The sequence below is a fragment of the Pieris napi genome, chromosome 16, assembly GCF_905475465.1.
Source record: "Pieris napi chromosome 16, ilPieNapi1.2, whole genome shotgun sequence".
Classification (NCBI taxonomy): domain Eukaryota; kingdom Metazoa; phylum Arthropoda; class Insecta; order Lepidoptera; family Pieridae; genus Pieris; species Pieris napi.
Window position 1 is genome coordinate 2,244,764 of NC_062249.1, and position 19,580 is coordinate 2,264,343.

General features: G+C 32.2%; 1 protein-coding gene across 1 annotated transcript in view; it reads left to right on the forward strand.

Annotated features, from left to right (window-relative positions):
* LOC125057126 (GTP-binding protein REM 1) overlaps positions 1 to 19,580 on the forward strand; it is a 109,891-nt gene that overhangs the window by 48,624 nt on the left and 41,687 nt on the right. The gene's annotated exons all lie outside the window — the stretch shown is intronic.

A 19,580-nucleotide genomic window follows, 5' to 3' on the forward strand; every position in this document is an offset into this window, starting at 1 on the left:
AATTATTATTACGAATATTATGTATGGGTTAGGTTGAATAAGAATAGAAAAGTGTTGTTTTTAGACTTTTTCACTCAATTTTTTTATTTTTTCTCTCCGTAAGAACCATCCTCGTACTTCAAAGAATATTATAAAAAAAGAATTGGCCAAATCGGTCAAGCCGTTTTCATGTTATGTCGTGACAACGGAAATCGGGTTTCATTTTTATATATATAGATTTAGGTCTAAATTAGTAAAAGCGAGACAATAAAAGTAGAAAAAGATTTTATCTTGACATGAATCAAGATAAATGAATTTCCTAACAAGCAATATTACGCAAGGTAATAGGAGTTGCGTGACACAAAATTGGTTGATTTACGAGTGTTCTCGTAGCATGGGTTTTATCGAGACTAATTCACGTTTGTAGGTACCTAAAATGTTATATATTTTAATATTCATTACCTTCTTTCTTCTTATAGTGCCTCTCCATTACTGGAGGTTGACTGTCAGTCTCTTGAAGTGAGTCTCCTGTGCCAGATGCAGCAACTCTTCCGCAATCCCTATAATGATGTCTTCCATCTACCAACACACCATTTACCCTGGATTTTACCCATTATAAATAATTGAAGAAGGTTACCTTCTCGTTAGAGACCTTCTGATGACTTCTGATGATGAAACTCAGCTGAAACTCTTCTGAACGCTCTGTCTCTCTCCCAAGAAATTCAGCAACAAGTTTCGCAGTCGCAATACCTGATCTAACGTTAAACGTTATTTTCCATCAACGTGAAATTCCATACTTGAGCTCTCATAAAATACACTCGTGGCCCGTTTTCAATTACGTGAAAACATTCTCGCGAAAGCTCAAATGGAGCCTATTTAATTTACTGTAAAAGGAAGGTTCAAATTAAAAATTTATTAGACAAATGGCGCCAACCCTTTATAGCTTCTTCGCATCTATCTTCCCGTGCCTGATATGTCGTCGACTTTTGAATCAAAACTTGCAAATACAATATTTGTTAGTCTGTATCTAGGTGAAGAAATCGAATGGCCTGAGAAAATTTCTCGCTAAAACTAAATAAAAAAGAGCGTACTCAAAGGCCGGCAACTCTCCCTCAAAAATGGACGTCCTTTGTTTGCCCTCCTATCCTATAAAAAATAATATGCCCTTAAGTTTTCATGCATTATTATAGTTTACGTATTTTATTAGGTACAATTGATCGTCGCTGCAATAACTTTATAAGGACTTATCAGAATAAATAAAATATTATCTAACAATTTCTCTAACTTCTGTATATTATACACAAAATTAGCTTTTGAAATTTAATAATATTATTATTATTTATTTATTTAGATTTTAATTTTGTTCTTTTTGTTAATTTTTATGCACTTCTTGTACTTTACCCACAGTTGGTGTATCTTTTTTATTTGTCTATACTAAGGTTGCCTGGAACAAATCGCTTGTTAGCGAAGCCGCCCGTTGACTAATTAGGTAACGAAGTGTAAATAAATAAATACACAAATTTCGTATCGTGTTTGTGGTCGCATTCCTCCCAAACGGCATGATCAATATTTATGAGGTGTATGTAGTAGGTATGATAATTGGTCGTAGAATATATTTCATTCCACAACAAAAGTCTTATATCTAGATCTTTATATTGTGCTGAATTGTAGCGCTATATATACGCTACGCCCAAAGCAACGCAGATGAAATTGTAGAACACAGTTTTTGAATTACTAATATTTTCCACCTACAAACACCTTGCCGGCTTTTTCTCTCGGCGTACACAACACAACATATCTTCTTTACCGATGAGTAGGAATATCTATCTATTATAATTTAATGACGTGGAATAAGTGATACCTGTATCTTATATGCCATAATAAACATATTTATTTGACAGAAGATGCACAAAGAATCTTGAATAACCCTAATGACATCGAAAGATACCCAAGGACCTTCGATTTGGTCCCTTTATTGAGCAAAATCGATGACCCAGAATAATTTAACGTGTCAGTAAGCACTTCGCTTTTTCTACTACAAACCTATTTAAAGCAATATAAATTTAGATTGAACTTTTGAGGCGATATAACAAATACTTAACTGATTTTAATATAATATAATAATATTAAAATAAACAAATATAATTTCGTATTATCCATGCTAATCAGTATGATTGACAAGTTAATTTATATCAAATAATTATTAAAATTAATATAGCCGAAAGGCCTATCTTCAATTAAAAACTCGTTATCAAACTTGTCGCAGTAGAAATCATAATGAAGTAATAATTATTCGATTTTACGTTGACTTTATAAATTGTCGTTTTGATTTAGTAACTTACGTTCAATAGAAAAATGAACTAATTTATGTACAATAATTTGAAATGCTTACGCAACAGATACACAAATCTGAAGTCAAAAAAAAATTGCGCCATTTTTTTAATTTATCTGGTAGTAGTTTAAAGTACTTAAAAGTGAATTTTCTATTAAATAAGACTATTATATTTTTATTGACTGCTATCCGACCACAAACTAGACTGTTGGTTTAATTTTATGTAACTTTTTATGAAAAGTTTTAGGTTTTTTCTATTGAATTAGCGTGAATCTGTAATGGTGGTAAGAAAGGTTAATAAATGAATTATCAAATACCATTACGACTTTAACAATATCAAGATTTTTAAAGTAGATATATCGCTATTTATGATTCCTGTATAGTCAAAAACTATCCTATCAAAATGGAATATTTAGTTAACCCTATATTATATTATTTACACTTAACGGAACGATCCCTCTGGAGTTTCTGGCTACTGTGTTAGCCTAGAGGCTGGAGGTGTGAGAGACATGTATGATTTGTATGTAGATAATTAATACTTGTTTTAGGGTCTGTTTCACAATGTACGGATAAGTTCTACATAAGTTCCAAATTAGCTATTTACGAGTATTACTTATTGGTAGTATAAACACTATTGTTGCGTTTCACGACTGTCGGATAGCGCTATTCGTCACATAATCATAAGTTATGAGTCCGATGAATGTCAAATAGCACAATTTATCTTCCAAATAATGTATGTGTTGCATAGCTATTTGGTACTTTATCCATACATTGTGAAACAGACCCTTAAAGTTATAAGTAAGAGAGCCGACATAAATAAGAACCAAAAATCTTTGTGTCAGAGAGCTGATCTAAGGAAATCTGAGACCAAACCAGCAGTAACACCACTTCTGTATACAATAATTATCTCACCTATACAAATAGTTGCGTATCATCTGTATTACTAAATGTACATTTCTCCAGCTTACATCTTCCTTTGGACACTTGTGAATTCACATTCAGTACCTGTCTTACAAGCCCAATAATGATGTGAAACAAGCCGTGTTCTATTTCTATCTCTATATTATATTCGAAACACGTAGGCAGGGTGATAAGCTATAGCCTGGAGCGTAAACAACTTTTTTTACTTAGTTTTATAAATGCAGAACAAAGATTGTACTTGCCTGTCGTGTTATACGTATTGGTATGTATTTAATATTATTCGTAGAAAAAAAACTTCTATACAATTGTAGAAAGTGCAATTTTGCAAGAGTCGTAAGTTTTAATATGATGGTATTATTAAACATTGCTAGTTGAAGAATAGCAGGTTCCGAGAATTAGTAGTTTATATATTGTATAAATAGTATAAATAAGAACTGTACGGTTAATGTACCTGGGCCACGTTGGGCCGTGACTGCCATCACCTCCTTCAATTGTGTTAATGGGTAAAGACGTAAAGGGCGTGATGGTGAAAGGAAAAAAAGTTTGGAAAATCCAAAAGTGCACGCCTCATATCGGTCATTCACATTAAAAACAAAATCATTCGTTTACATTTTTTTTTACTTCTTACTACTTACTTAATATAATAAAAAAATATATAGTGGCGCCATAACTCTAAGGTGAGGAAAAAATATACTAAAATAAATGTAGATATATAGATATACAAATACACAGTCGTGTTTTAGTTTTTTTACAAATTATAATTAAACGACAGTACTTAGAACGCTAATATTAACTAGGAATCAGCCCAGGGTATAACTTTATATAATAAGAAAAAAAGTATTCTGGTACGATAAATTTTTCGACCAATTTCTCTGCCACATACATGGATCCATAAACACAGACTGACGGACGTCCAAGAATGATTGAGTTTAATGGTATTATTTACTATGTCAAACAAAATAATTGTTCATAAAAAATACCATATGTGCTTGATAGATTATTTAACTCGATTTTAGTGCACTCATATTATCCTGTAAGTGTTATATTAGTGAGAAAAAAGTCATTCAAGTTTCGAAAGACAAGTTTTTTGACATGTCGAGAGTAGAGCACTGCCGAGGCGTGCAATTCATGCCAACGTTTGGGAGTGGACGGATATTGCTTATTGATATCTCACGTTCTTCTACGTAATTTAGAGGCACCAAAAGTAGAAGAAGACTCTTATACTGCATAATTAAACAAATAAATAATTAAAAACTCATACAAATTGCCAATATGATTGTTTGTTATTTTATAGATACCATTAAAAAGTCCAGATGCTTTTTGTTTTGATCGGGAATTTTTATTTAAACAAAATTTTGATGCTATTCAACTTGTAAATGTTTGTTTAAATTACCTAATATATGTTGGTTATATCAAAAAGTATGTTGTTGACTGATGAACACTGTTAAAAGTACAGTTTTATTTAGCTCAATCTTAAAATTTGTGTATGTTAATTTGAATAGTAGGAGATATTACTGGACCCGACAGACTAATTATTATTAATCTAATTATAAATGTCGATTCCACTTGAAGCCACAAAATTTCTTTAAAATCTCTCCAGCGTTTAGATGTATAAAGATTATTTTGCGGTAAACTAAATTATAAAGGTGTTTATATTAAACGCTTCCGTTTATAACTTCGACCCCAGCCTTGATTGACGTCTACCCAGCGAGTTTTTGACAAGGTCGAATGCCTATTGCTCTAATAGACGCTTTTAAAACGATCTAAGGCTTAACTATAATATAATTATGATAATAATAATTTATTTAATAGTATCATAAACAGTAAGCGAGCTTTAAAAATACTATATTATAACAGCATCGGTAATTTATAACATTCAATGGCGATATTGTTACTAATAATAATTGTTTGCAAGAATACGGTACAAATATAATATGGTGATTTCCTCGCTCAACGAATAAGTATCGCTATACAGCGAGGAAATGCTGCCAGCATTAAAAGTACACTGCCACAGGGACAATACTTTTCCAATCGCTGCAGTCGGTACTTTCATACTTTGTTTAATATACTAATCGCTTAAAATATCATACGGGACAACGTCTGTCGGCTCCGCTAGTATCGATTTATAATAACGGTAAAGAAACAATCAATAGTATAGAAAGCTCGGACAATATTATTCGAATAGATAGATATAGATATCGCAAACCACACAACGTGAAATTTTAATTTTGCCCCAATTCCAGGCAAAATCTCGAGAATATCAGTTAAATATAGAAATGGGTGTGGTCAATATAATTTTACATACGCTATTTGTAAACACTCGGAGTCGTGGAGAAATTATTTGTATTGGACAATATCCAAGAGTACTTTAGGTTTCAAATCGAAAGCTGGTGCTTATGAATTATTTATAATTCATAACTAACTTGTACGAGGCCAAAAGTTATTTTGTTATTTTCAAGATGTTAGAAAACGACAATAATGTTAAGAATTGCATAGTGGAGGAAGTATGGTGTAGTGTTCCTCCAACCTAAAGGGAAGATTCTGGACCAGTTTCGAACTCGCACAGCGGATAAGGAGGGAGCTTGTAGTTTATTGTTTATCAGAATGCCAAATCGTAAAATGACTGCTTCACGACTGATTTGAGAGCGACCGCCGCTGTGAAAACCGCTGTGTGAGTTCGAAAAGTGAGTTACAGAATCGCAAGGCTGGTCTAGAATTCGTATATTATCCTTACCCGACGGAATAACTAAATAACGTTAGTGTGTTTCAGGGTATGACGGGATCGTAGTGATTCGTAGGCACATATTGTAGGTGTTACTATCAAGCATGTCTCAATTTGTGTAGATATTTCTATATGTTCCTTCTGGTCTTCCTTTCCCTAACTAAAGTAGACCATAAAGTTTTGTTAATCTAATATATAAAATTCTCGTGTCACAATGTTTGTTCCCATACTCCTCCGAATCGGCTCGACCGATTCTTATGAAATTTTTAGTGCATATTCAGTAAGTCTGAGAATCGGCTATTATCTTACAGTCTCTGGGGTGTTCCATGTTGGTATGTACTAAAAAGGTAGGGTAAGTAAAATCACATTAAGGATACTTAATAATAACAAAAAGGATAATCACATTAAGGATTAATAAGAATTGAGAATCCAACACGCGTGTTACGTCATAATCACAATCAAACATACGATTTCGTCTTTCAAATCAAATTCACAACCACCTTTGGTGCCCTGTGATTGGTCAAGCGGATGACAGACCGTCTCGCACATCCGTGATTGGACTACAGATGCAGGCCAATAACAATCAAGCGAGACGCGACACGGTTTTACATATATATATATATATATATATATGTAAAATATATATATATATATATATATATATATATATATATATATATATATATATTAATATATATTATTATATTATATTATTTTTATTTTATAACGCAAGGGTTTGAAATCTCCAAATGTATGTAAAAATGACGCTTTATTTCAGACGGAATCCCTTTATTCGGGTCGTATATCATTTGTTTCTACGGTATTTTTAAGTGAGGCTTGACCGACCTAATTTGACTCCGTTCTGTTCCGCTTAGGCCTTTCGCGATTTATGGTTTTGGTAATTTTCACGTTGAAAACAAAACTCGCGTAAAATATTTTCTGCGATATTTTCTTGGTGGATATATTTGTATTGTTTTACAAAGTAGAATATTTTATACGAGTAGCGGATATGCAAGCATATTGGGCTTCTTAAATGAGTTATATAAAAGGTTTCACTTTAATGAGGTTGTAATAAATGTATTTTTATTAGTTCAAACTATTTTGTTAATGGGTTTTAATATCCACAAGCGTAAATAACAATTTAATAAATGGTGTTATGTAATCATTAAAAATATGCCTCCATCAATAAATATAACTCTTTTTTTAATATATGTGTCTTTACTAAGACATCATGGAACATTACAATCTAGCCAAACTTAAGACTAATAAGTAATTGAAGTCTAACCTAGTTTACTAATAAGGATATTTAACACAAGAAAGTGACCAGAAACACTACGTACAGTCTCTATTAAGGGGAAGACTCTGTTCTTGTGTTCTATTTGCAGTGCACTAACACGAATTAATTAGTTCAAATGGTTTTAAAAAAATTAAGAAAAAATAAATTGTTTACTTTACTTGAATGTTTTTCAGTCGTATTTTTTTTTTTTATTATTATATTATAGCAATTTTTTCTCAACATATTTTGCGATAAATACCACAAAATCCACCGTTCTTATAAATTTATCATAAACAATCATGAAATCCCAATTCTAGGTTTCTGATTGTTAAGCGACAAAGCTGTCAAAAACTCTCGATAGTGATACAAGGCGGAAACGCTACAGTTATCCGATGAATTGTCAACTCCAGTAACCGCATAAATATTCAGCTCACCGGCAAATCCCAGCACTCAATAAATTTAAATATATATTATTAATATTATTATAGTTTTAAATGGCTATCTTCAAAATATATTTATTTATTTACAGTAACGTATATACATATATTTAGTCTAGAATAATGTTCCATGTTTGGGCGGGTCATATTGTACGCATGGACAAGGAAAAATGGACACCAAGGGTAACCTGGCAAAGCCCAACAAATAAAAGATTAAGAGGTAGACCAAAAGAAAAAAGAATTGATGAAATAAAAAGAAAAACTGGTGAAAACTGGATCACCAAAGCAAAAGACAGACAGATGTGGAGCAATATGGAGGAGGCCCTTACTCGTAGAGGGGTCAATAATGATTTTTTAATTTATTCATTATTTAAAATGTATATACATTGAAGTTATTAAATTTTATTGGAATTTAAATTTAAGGATTTTTAAAAAAAATATATACTTGTTTTATATATTATTAAGGAAATAAAAGGCTTAAATAACAATGTTCCAGGAATTGAGAAGCTCTTTATTTTAAGTGAGAACATACATTTGAGGGGTAGTTCTTTAAAACTGAAAACCAATCAGTGTAATAGAAATTATCTAAAGAACTTTCTCCCAATCCGAGTAGTGACTCACTGGAAAAGCCTTCCGGAAAGTGTAATTAGTGTACCCTCTATGAACTCTTTTAAAAAATAGATTGGATAATTTCTCCAAATCCGCGCGCAAGAACTTATTAACCTGCTAGTGAGTTTATCTACATTGCAGTAATAACACTTATAGAGAACACAAACATACAAAAACCATGTATATTATATCTAGGACACATTTTTTTTGGTGTATAAAAATCACTATCTACAATAATAAAAAATAGGGGTTCATCGTAGAGGGGTGAAAATTAGAGGATTTGTATGTTGCATCATAAAATAATAAAATAAAAAAAATCTAAAAAATAAAAATATTTTTTTTGGGGTGGACACTCCTTATCTCTTAGGGGTTTGAAAAATAGATAGTAGCCGATTCAGACTTACTGAATATGAATATAAAATTTCATAAGAATCGGTCTAGCCTTTTCGGAGGATTATGGGAACGAACATTGTGACACAAGAATTTTATATATTAGACTAGCCATTTCCTGTTTTATGTCCCAATTTTATGTTTCATTATTATTTTTTTTTCATATTATTCTTCTTTTTAACTTCCTTCTAAGAAAATTGAAAATTTTCGAAAATCGAGTTTTTAACAGATGTTGACGTTTTGAGGTTCTAGGAAGCCTCCCCGAATGTTTCCGCGGTGAAGTCCGTATGTATAACTTTTCATAAAAGTAAAACAGCAATTAAAAAAATGAAGGAACGTTGGAATTTAAAAAATAATTTCGCATCGAATATATAATATATATATATACCACTGTATGGTAGTTTCATATCCATACAGTGGTATATATATATATATATATATATATACGAGTATAGATTAAGTCCTGAGGATATTAGTCTCAGTCACCTACGAGTTAGCGTTACATGCACTGAATAGCGGAAGTACTCGTGACTGACATGTAAGTGAACATTCTCTCCATACCCCAACCATGTACTCTGTAACTAATAGCGATTTTAATTTTGAGTTTTTGTACCAATCGCACGGTGCAAGAACAGCTTGGATATTGTGGGAACTACATCGAAATTGCATACAAAGACCTTGCGATCATTACATTAGAAGTTAGAACATTCGAGTCAGTAGAGAGTGTGATCCGTCAGGTTTATTTTCTTATGACTTGGCTGTCAAACTATTTAACCATCTTCCCAGAAGTTCACTGCCGTGTAATGCTTTTAAGGGAAAGGTGATTAAATTGCAAAAGCAAGGTGCCTTTATAGCGTGGGAGAGTATTTAGACAATAAGTTTTGAGGACCTGTTTTGGCTTTTTGTACTGTATAAGTGTTTGTTTTGTAATATTATGTATGTTAGCTGTAAGATTACTTATAATTAAATAAATAAATAATTATACATATCTTATTTTTATGATAATTATTACGACGTTTGCATGATTATATGACTGGTTGTGCGGTTTTTGTTAATAATTAATCAATCTGAAACCACTTCCTTTGCAAATAAACGATTTATTTAAAACTTTAAGCCAAAGGAAGGTCTCCGCTCAATATGAGGTGTCCAGCTCCCGTAAACAAATGTATATTAAGTTAAATTAAATCATCTGATAACCGAGTGAATAATGAGTCTTTAGACAGTACTCAGACTCATTCATTAACAGTAATATACCTACATTACTTAGTAAATAAAAGGTTTGCTAAAAATTTCGTAGGCTAACATAGAAAAATTATATTTTTATAGAATTTGATTTTATTATTCAATATAGTATTCGAAAGCAATACAACAAATTATTGCGGTCGATAAACGTTGCTACTATTTTTGTAGTACGATTTGTCATAAGCCCCAAAACAGGCTTCAGTTTCGGCTATTACCTCTTCATCAGCGCAAAATTTCTGTCCAGCGAGCATTCTCTTGAGGTCTGAGAACAGGAAACAGTCGCTGGGGGCCAAATCTGGAGAATACGATGTATATGGATTACATCAGATGTCACGTAATCGAGCAGAAAAAAACACATCTTTAGATATATAATTCTTGACCATTCAACTTTTTAATTACCCAATTTTGACCGTCAGAGCTTAACCTGTTCCATAGTTAATATATTCTGTGCCAAAGCACAATAATAAACGTTCCATAATAAATGTTCTAGCGTCATAGATATAAATGTCTGAAATAGGACACGACACGGAACTCTTGTCTCATATAATATTGTTAAAGAATAAAGTTTGAAGCGATTTAAATTCATGTCAATGCTCATTGTATACGATTGAAGTGAAGTAATCAGTTCAGTGGATTTTAAATCGCCGTATTTCCAAACGAGCGCGTGTTATGGTGTCATTCATTTAATGATTTAGGGTGACATATTTCATGCAGTGCCGCTGCCCTTATAACATATTTATGTAATTTCCTAAAGGTATTTGTTAAAGACAAAAGGATATTATTTAGTACTTGCACTAGAGTATTTTTTCTATATAAAGACTGATTAATACCAGCAGCTGAGTTTCATCATAGAGCGTTTTCTAAGGCAGTTTATGCCGCGCACCACCACTATGTGGAACCAATTGCCCACTGAAGTATTCCCGAGCCAATTCGACTTAGGGACCTACAAGAAAAGAGCGTACCAATTCTTGAAATGCCAGCAACGCAGTTGCGAGCCTTCTGGCAATGTGAGTGTCCATGGGCGGCGGTATCACTAAACATCAGGTGAGCCTCCTGCCCGTTTGCCTCCTATTACATAAAAAACTGATATTGTGATGACAGAAGGTGCCTATCCGTTAATTTGACTAAATCAAGAGAATAATAAATCTCAACATCCCTAATACACTGAGACAAGTTGACTATAGAGTGATGTAGAAGCAGCAATTCGACGTATCGGTAAGGGCTTTTCAAGACCGGCACTACCTTCAGGATTAAACACTACGAAGATGATGTACAATGGAATTGTACTTGACGCATCATCGCCTCGAAACTTTCCGAACATATTATCAGATCCATTACGCAAAACACCTTGCACTTTGCGTCAAAACAATAAAAAACTCTTTGATGATAGAACCGACATAAAAGCGTGACGTATCGTTAATGATTAGAAAATAGATTCGTAATTTCGTGAAACGTTTAATGGAAACATTGGCCGATTTTTGTTGAGTCTAACATGACGGAAACAACGTTCTGCAAATAAGTTTATTGGAGAAGTAAAATGCAAATCGTAAAAACACCGACAAGCTGCTACCATTTTTCTTTTGGTTTATTCAATTGTTTCGCTTTCTATATTTGAATATTCTATAGGAAATATGTTTAATAATATATTTATAGTTCTTTCCGTAGGACGTTGCAAACACGAGATTGCGAAGTCCATAACTTCGTCTAAAAGTTCGTTTTATCGTCGCTGTAGAATGATAACCTCGTATGTCTAACGTAACGTAACATTACAGGAAACGAATGTTTCATTTCGTCAATGTTCGTTAAAATATTATTATGTTTTTTGTCCATAGTTTTGGATTGTAAAAAGGACTTATTTATTAATAACATAAATAAGTCCTTACTTCATGATTATACCGGTTAAATGACATAAGAGTCTAAGAATATAAAATAAATGGTTTTTGACATACGAGGTTATCATTCTACAGTGACGCTATATTTGAATTTATTATAAACGCAACGCATACTACGTAAACTCTCATTAGGTCCGTTGTACGTAAAATCCTGCCTAACTAAGCCAGCCTAGCTCCTTCGAGAAGCACAGAAGTCTTCTGGTCACATCGCAGGCTTCACGGAGCGATCTCACTGCTCCGAGGATTTCTGTACGTTGGTTAGCCACAGCCATTCCAGGACTACGTGGGTGATGGATTCCTCTGCTCTGAAACAGCCTCTGCACATGGGGCTGTCTGTCGCGCCTGGAACAAAAAGATGTATATTAAGGATAAAGTGGTCCGGTATTGTCCCTATCTTTGTTTTGTGATTAGTTCTGTTACGGCTAAAAAGTCGCCTTGTTAACTTATTAGCTGGTTAACTCCTGGCATTTTGGACGGTCTGCAGTCCGCGTTTCGCGACCATCGGTGATGTTGGAGTTCTGTAGATCTTCTTCTTCTTTAGCAAGAAGTCACACACTTTCAACACATGATGATTCATTCTTAAAATCAACGTTTAATATGATAAATACTTTTAGTCCTCGCAGTTTGTTAGTGATCTCGCCACCAAAGAAATGTATCTCAATGGTTCAATTGGTTATTTTTCTATTGTAGCCAAGAAGGCAGCATTCTGTGTCTACCACACGTCATAGTTTTATTGTGTCTAACCGTTTGGTTTTTGTTTTTTTTTAGTAATTAGTCCATACTTCATACATACATTCTCAGGCCTTTTTAAATTAAACTAAAATTTATTTATCTAATATAATAATTTCCTTTCATCTTTAACCACTTCCTTAAAAACAAAATTATCACTAACATTTCAAAAATCACATTACATATATTTACTAAACAACTCAAACAATATCTTATTAACCTGATACTGAAAATATTCTGGTTGTGCAAAAATAGTGTAAATATAAACGTGTAGAAATCATTAATATACTTTATAAAATACTGTTTACATGTCAAAAGGAAGAGACTGGCTGCCCACAACACAGGGTATCCTAGTGTGGGGGTCAGTGCACTTTACTTAATCTAAATATCCTGAATATTGTGTATAATAAAGTTTTTTCGTTCTTTCTTTCTTAATAAGTATAAGCAGTGTTGCCCAAGTGGCTTTAGCGTGCGACTCATTTCCCTGAGGTCGTAGGTTCGATCCCCGACTGTGTACCAAAAGACTTTCTTTCTAAAACATCGTGCGGAAAGCGGCTTGCCTTAATTCGAAAAAGTCGACGCTGTGTGTCAGGCACAGGACGATACAGGACCTATTAGATTGACAAATGATCATGAAACGATACAAAAATTGAGACCCAGACCTAAAAAGGTTGTAGTGCCACTTATTTATTTTATATTGGATAATATTTTTTACTAAAAGATAATTTTACGTTATCTTACTGCATGAAATATTCTCGTTACGAGAAAATCACGAGAAAACGTTTAACAGACACTTTATTTAAAGCAATGAAATACTAAAAAGCAGAATTTAAGTTCTAGACAGCAGTTTATCTCTGTAATACTCCAGTCTAGACATTGATAAATAAACTTTGAAACTATATCTGTGAGTTTGTCTTTAAATTAGTAATGTAATGTTTGATCTGAGGTATTATTTATTTCGTAATCCTACTTTTAAGAAAAATCTATATATATAAAAATGAAACCCGTTTTCCGTTGTCACGACATAACATGAAAACGGCTTGACCGATTTGTCTGATTCTTTTTTTATAATATTCCTTGAAGTACGAGGATGGTTCTTACGGAGAGAAAAATTAAAAAAAATGAGCGAAAAAGTCTAAAAACAACACTTTTCTATATTCCCATACAAAATATTCGTAATAATACTTAAAAGTCAATTTGAACTTTAATACCATATAATAAAGTTCAAGTGTTAGTGGAAGGGTTCCGAGAAGGTAAATTTTTATTTTTTGACATAATGCATTTGTTGTATTATCAACTTTCTTTTTTTTATCTTACTAGCTAGACCGGTGTCCCGAATTGCAGAATAAGTTTAAAAAAAAAATAAAGAATCGACTGTTAGGCGGTACGATGTTCGCCAGGCCAGCTAGTTATATATAAAAACAAACAATTACACTAATATAAAGCCAAAGATGAAATACTTAATATTTACAAAAAGGTTCTAACATTTACAAAAGGAAAAAAAACAATAAAAATTATTCAATACATTTAACAAACAATTTGTATGACTCAGAACTTGGCGATTAAAAAGAGTGGCGGAGTTTCTTGCCAGTTCTTCTTGTCCTCTCTACGCCCTTGAATTGCGAACAGGTAGTAAATTTAAATTTAGAATCAATTTAACATATGTTCTATTGACGTTCATAAGTGTACTTGTAATATGAATAAAGTTAGTTTCAGTTTGAGTTTGAACTAAGTAATACCTAATTTGTCTGTGTTGTGTGATGGTGTAAAAGTGAGGGTATGCACGTGAAGGTGGGTAAGTGGGGTAAGCTCATGATGCCGATTTTGCGCTATGGATATTCTTAATACTCATTTTAACCATATTCCGCGATAGCTTAGACAAGTCAAGGCTTAAATATTGGTCGTTGTATGTGCGGCCAGCGCGATACCTAACTGAGTTTCTTGCATAGTGTTGATGTGAAGAATATTATACTAGCGATCCAGTGATACCGCCGCCCATGGACACTCTCAATGCCAGAGGGCTCGCGAGTGCGTTGCCGGCCTTTTAAGAATTAGTAAGCTCTGTATTCGTATTAGTCAAAATGTATATTTGAGCACTGCTATATATGTTAAATTTCAAAATGGATTTACTTTAGTTGATTTTAATTGAACGTAATATACAGAAACTAAATCTATTAAATATTTTTTTTAATAAATTCGTCAAATGAATGGAATAAAGAATACTGTCAAACACACAATGTACCCTTGTCAAAACTGTAACAATGGGTATCGTTAACATACCTTTATGAATATTATAAATAGGTTCTGGTTACGATGGATAAAGAGAAATTTCAGTATTACGTACTAATAGCTTTGCCATCGCTAAAGGTACACTGCCACAGGGACCAAACTTTTTAAATGTGTTATGATTTTCTATTTATCCATTTTTAATTATGATTACTATGTAGGTTAATACAGCGTGCGAAAAAAATTGTTTTACTATCAAATGTGTGAAAGTTATGTCAATAAAAGACAATACAATAAGTTTTATTTATTTATTAGTTGCAAAATAATTTAGTTTAACCTATTTCATATTGATTGTTTTTGCAGTAATCGAATCCAGTCGAAGGTTACGTTGTGGAAACGGAACTAAATATGACCTCATTCAAAAACATAATTCAAATGACTCGAAGAATACAAAGTATTCATGTATTCGTGTTTGGTATTGTATACCAATTACAACTCGTTTCACACCGTTTAACTAGTTTTATACATACTACATTAACATATTTAAATAAACGCTTAAGCAGACAAACACAAAGAGAGAGACAGTGATTGCTGTATCATGTTTGATTTGTATGTATGAACGAATACAGCTTCGATTTAAAAAAATATTTCACCGTTGAATACCGCATTATCACTAGTTACATTGTCTCCGCAAAAAATGAAAAGAAAGTGTTCTAGAAAAATGGAATAACATTCGTGTGATATCTTCATAACAGTAAAGGTGAACTGTCTAATAAAGTTTGCTGCTGACAATAATCTGAACAGTTGCTGAAGTCTAATTGAAAGTGAACCTTACAATAATTATAATAAAAAACGCACCTGATGCGAAATAAAAGCAATGTCGCAACACCATAGCCTCATGCTATACAGTTTTTGATAAAAGTGCGACCAAACACAAATGTATGAAATTCGTGTCAAAAAGAAATAACCACTTATTTATACAATTTATTTCGGTGAAAACGTAAATAATATTAAACTGATTTTCAAAGCAATATTGAGGAATGATGGCGCCAAAATATATGTAATAAAAAACTAAGTTTATGACGAAGACGTCAATTTCACGTGTTTTCGTATTGAAGCACGTTCAGAGATTTATCGTTGACGTCCGCTGAAACTATCCCGCGGCGCCAACTTTATAAATTCTATTATATTTAAATAATATTTTCTTTAAAAACGAACTAGTAAGCTTATTTCACTATTAAATCGTCATTTTTTTAGTTTACGAATCGGAAAGTGAGTACTGAGAAAAAATCTATAGATTTAAAAGCAAAAAAAATGTATAGGTCTATTTTATTGAAATAGTTTTTTTTGAAACACGAACTAATAAGCTTATTTCACTATTAAATCGTATTTTTTGTTACAATCGAAGTACTGAGAAAAAATCGGTATTTTTTAAAAGCCAAATAATTTATGAACCTTATTGAAATAAGACTATATTATAGTCAACGCTAGTAGTGACTTGTTCTTGTACGTGTTTAAATTTCTATAATATTTAATCTATAGGTTTTGCATTACAATCATTCTATGGAAATCGTCTTTTCTTCAACCACTTTTACGTGTCTATCTACGTATGAAAATAACTTTTGTAGTTTATGATTATATTTTTGATTTATCGTCCAATACTTATTTCTAACAATAAATACTGATCAACATATTCTCGTGCCATCATAGATTTAAGATATCTTCAATCCTTTGAACGGAAGACAAATATTGAACTGTCAAGGAATATAAAATCCTTCCCATAATTCCACTAAAAGTGACAGTTCATGTGGCGCGTGCATTTATAAGTGAACGAATGAGTGATTGAACGATTGAGCTGTAACTGGATGAAATGAAATTTTATTTACTCCGTTCAATTGCTACGCGGAATTTCGCAAATAATTTCGTATTCGAATATTATGGATGAGTATTTCATAATAGTCTTAAATAAATTTACTTTCTCTTATCGTTATGGTTTAATTGCGGTGTTGAAGATTAATACAATACAAGTGTTGAGTGTGTTTTATCATTTGGCTTTTCCTGTAAAGAAATTATCAATAAATTATTATTTTACTCGAAAGCTAACTTTAAGTACATAAATTTTATAAAGTATTTATTAGTAAACTAGCCGTTTCTAGCGAATTAAAATAGGAAATAAATAACATTTTATGTTTCATTATTATTATTTTTTTCATATTTTTATTCTTCTTCTTTTTATTCTTTTTCTTATTCTTCTTATTCTTTTTCTTTTCTTTCTCTTTTTCTTCTTTTTCTTTTTCTTTCGTTTTTTCGGGGCAGAGGGCGCACCGCGCATCCACATGCGCAAATTCATTTATTTCCACCTCGGATAGAAAATACCTCATTTATAGAGAAAGATTTTAAAAACGATATTATATTATAGTATGTTTATTTTAGAATGTTTATGGTAATATTAAACGGTCATAAAATAGTATGAGAACACCGTCGCAGCACTATGAAACTTAGCAAAGCCGGTGTAAGCTGAAATCCCTGGCTCGTATATATTTCAGGTTATTTGCTTAAGCTGTTACAATCTCTCTGTGGTAATTCCTTTTGTACATTTTAATAACAGGCGTAAACCACAGTTTAGTCATTTGATATGACATATTTTAAACTTCGTTGTTTAGAAGTTAAAAATATGATATAAGTATTTTATTATTTTTTTTATGATGACTGACCTTTTTTTTTCTTTTGATGTGAAACAACTATAGCCGCACGTAAAACCGATTTCTGGCGTGGCGACGCATGCCGTGGCGACGCGTCGCACGCTTTATGATGGTATATATATACAGTCTATATGCAGTAGTGTGTACGGCGTGTGTATTTCGAAGTCACTGATTAAACGAATTAAGTAGTCACGATTTGAAATAAATTTGTAAATTTTTGTCATCAATGAAAATAAATGTTTATTCAATAAATAGTCATTAGTCATAGTTATCTGGAAAAGAAATCGTAATATTTTATTTTATCATTATGACATATTAATTAGTTCCTATCACAATCTGTTCTTTTCTGCATATTACTTTTACAAAATAATGTCGATGTTTCACATCTGCCAGGCGTCCCGTGACGGCTCACATTTTTTTTTCCATAACATGTTTTTATTTTTATTTTTTGATTATTATTATATTATTTTAAGTGTTTCTGTGTGTGTGTGTGTTTCGTTAGAAATAATGTTATGTCTATATCTATAGTTAAGTTAAATCGATGAAACATAATTCAATCAGCACTTAGAAGAGTCACTTTGACAATTCATTTCAACATATTAGCAAATTGTATTAGATAGGAGTCCTGCTGTGCACTTATACCCAATAACCACTCCTATACCTATTCCAAATAAAATATGTTGAATATATGTTGTTACTTATATCCGTTAATAATAAAGCATAATAAAACAAAAACCAGTGGCGCTACAGCCTATTAAGTATGGGCCACAGATTTATGCATCTGTTTGTAACAATCAGCCTTCTGTGCCTGACACACGCCATTTTTTGGAAACTAAGGCATGGTAATTTAATCACGATCTTTTTGTTCATTATACGAGTAGCTGTTAAGTGGTCTTATAGAAAGGAATTGATGCACAGCCGAGGAATAAACCTACGACATCAGGGATGAGAATCGCACGTCAAAATCTAATTATTTGCTGCCTCAACATTAATAAGACATAATCATAATAAATAAATCTCCGTTTTTGAAGTGAAACTTCTTTATCGGGGTTGGAAAAAAATTTAGTGTAACATTTTTCGGTTACGCGTCACATGTTTCGGTTACGCGTCACATTTGACCGTTACGCGCGTCTTTTTCTCGTCCCTACCACGGTTGATTCGAAGAGATTCTAAACCATTAATAACAAAAATTTATAATAACTATAACAATGATACTAAAAATTATATTACAATTTATGAAATTCTGTAATAATCTTAGTGGTAATAAGGTAAAATGAAATAATTGTATTATTTGTATTCAAGTCTGTGATATTAAAAGCCTTTTGTTAAACTTTATCTAATTTAACTTTATTTAACCAATTTCTGTAAAGTTAGTTGCATATAGAGTATTTTTCGAAAAATAAGGTCATAAAGAAGTTTCACTTCTAACGTGTGTACACTAGTACACGCACATTTTTTTTTTCATACAACGTCGTGAACACCAAACTAAGAGACGAATGATTAAAATTACACATATCAAAAAACCTTAATGTGTAAAGGTTACTACACAGTCAATGACTACCTGGAAGATAAAAACGCTTGGCAATAGTTGTAATTATATTCTTATAATTTGATTTGTGTGTAATGGTGAATGTGGTAAATCACAGAACAGATTTTTATATTTTTTTTTTACTTATGTAACCTGACGTTGTGGTTTATGACATTTTCCTTTGAATAATTGTAATGTAGATAGGTAAAACTTGCTGAGTTTCTTGCCCGTTCTTCTCAGAACAAGGCCTCCTGGTAATTTTGCGAACGGATGGCGTAGTCTTGCTCTTTCGCGAATTTTGTAAACGTTTTTGACATTCATAAGCATGCGCTAAGACGCATCTAAATTGAATAAACGTATTTTGATTTGATTTAAAAACAATGCAATAAAATTGATACTTTTTATAAATAATAGACCTTATTTACTTGTCTGTGAATATTCTTACTAAACCAATACGTGACGTCGAATTGAAAAAGAAATATAATATAAATTATATACGATACACAATATCGCTACTGTGAACTCGCTCTGCGAACACAAAAAGATGTCGATACTAACGGAGACAGCATTCAGTAAGCGCAGCGTCTTTGTTAAA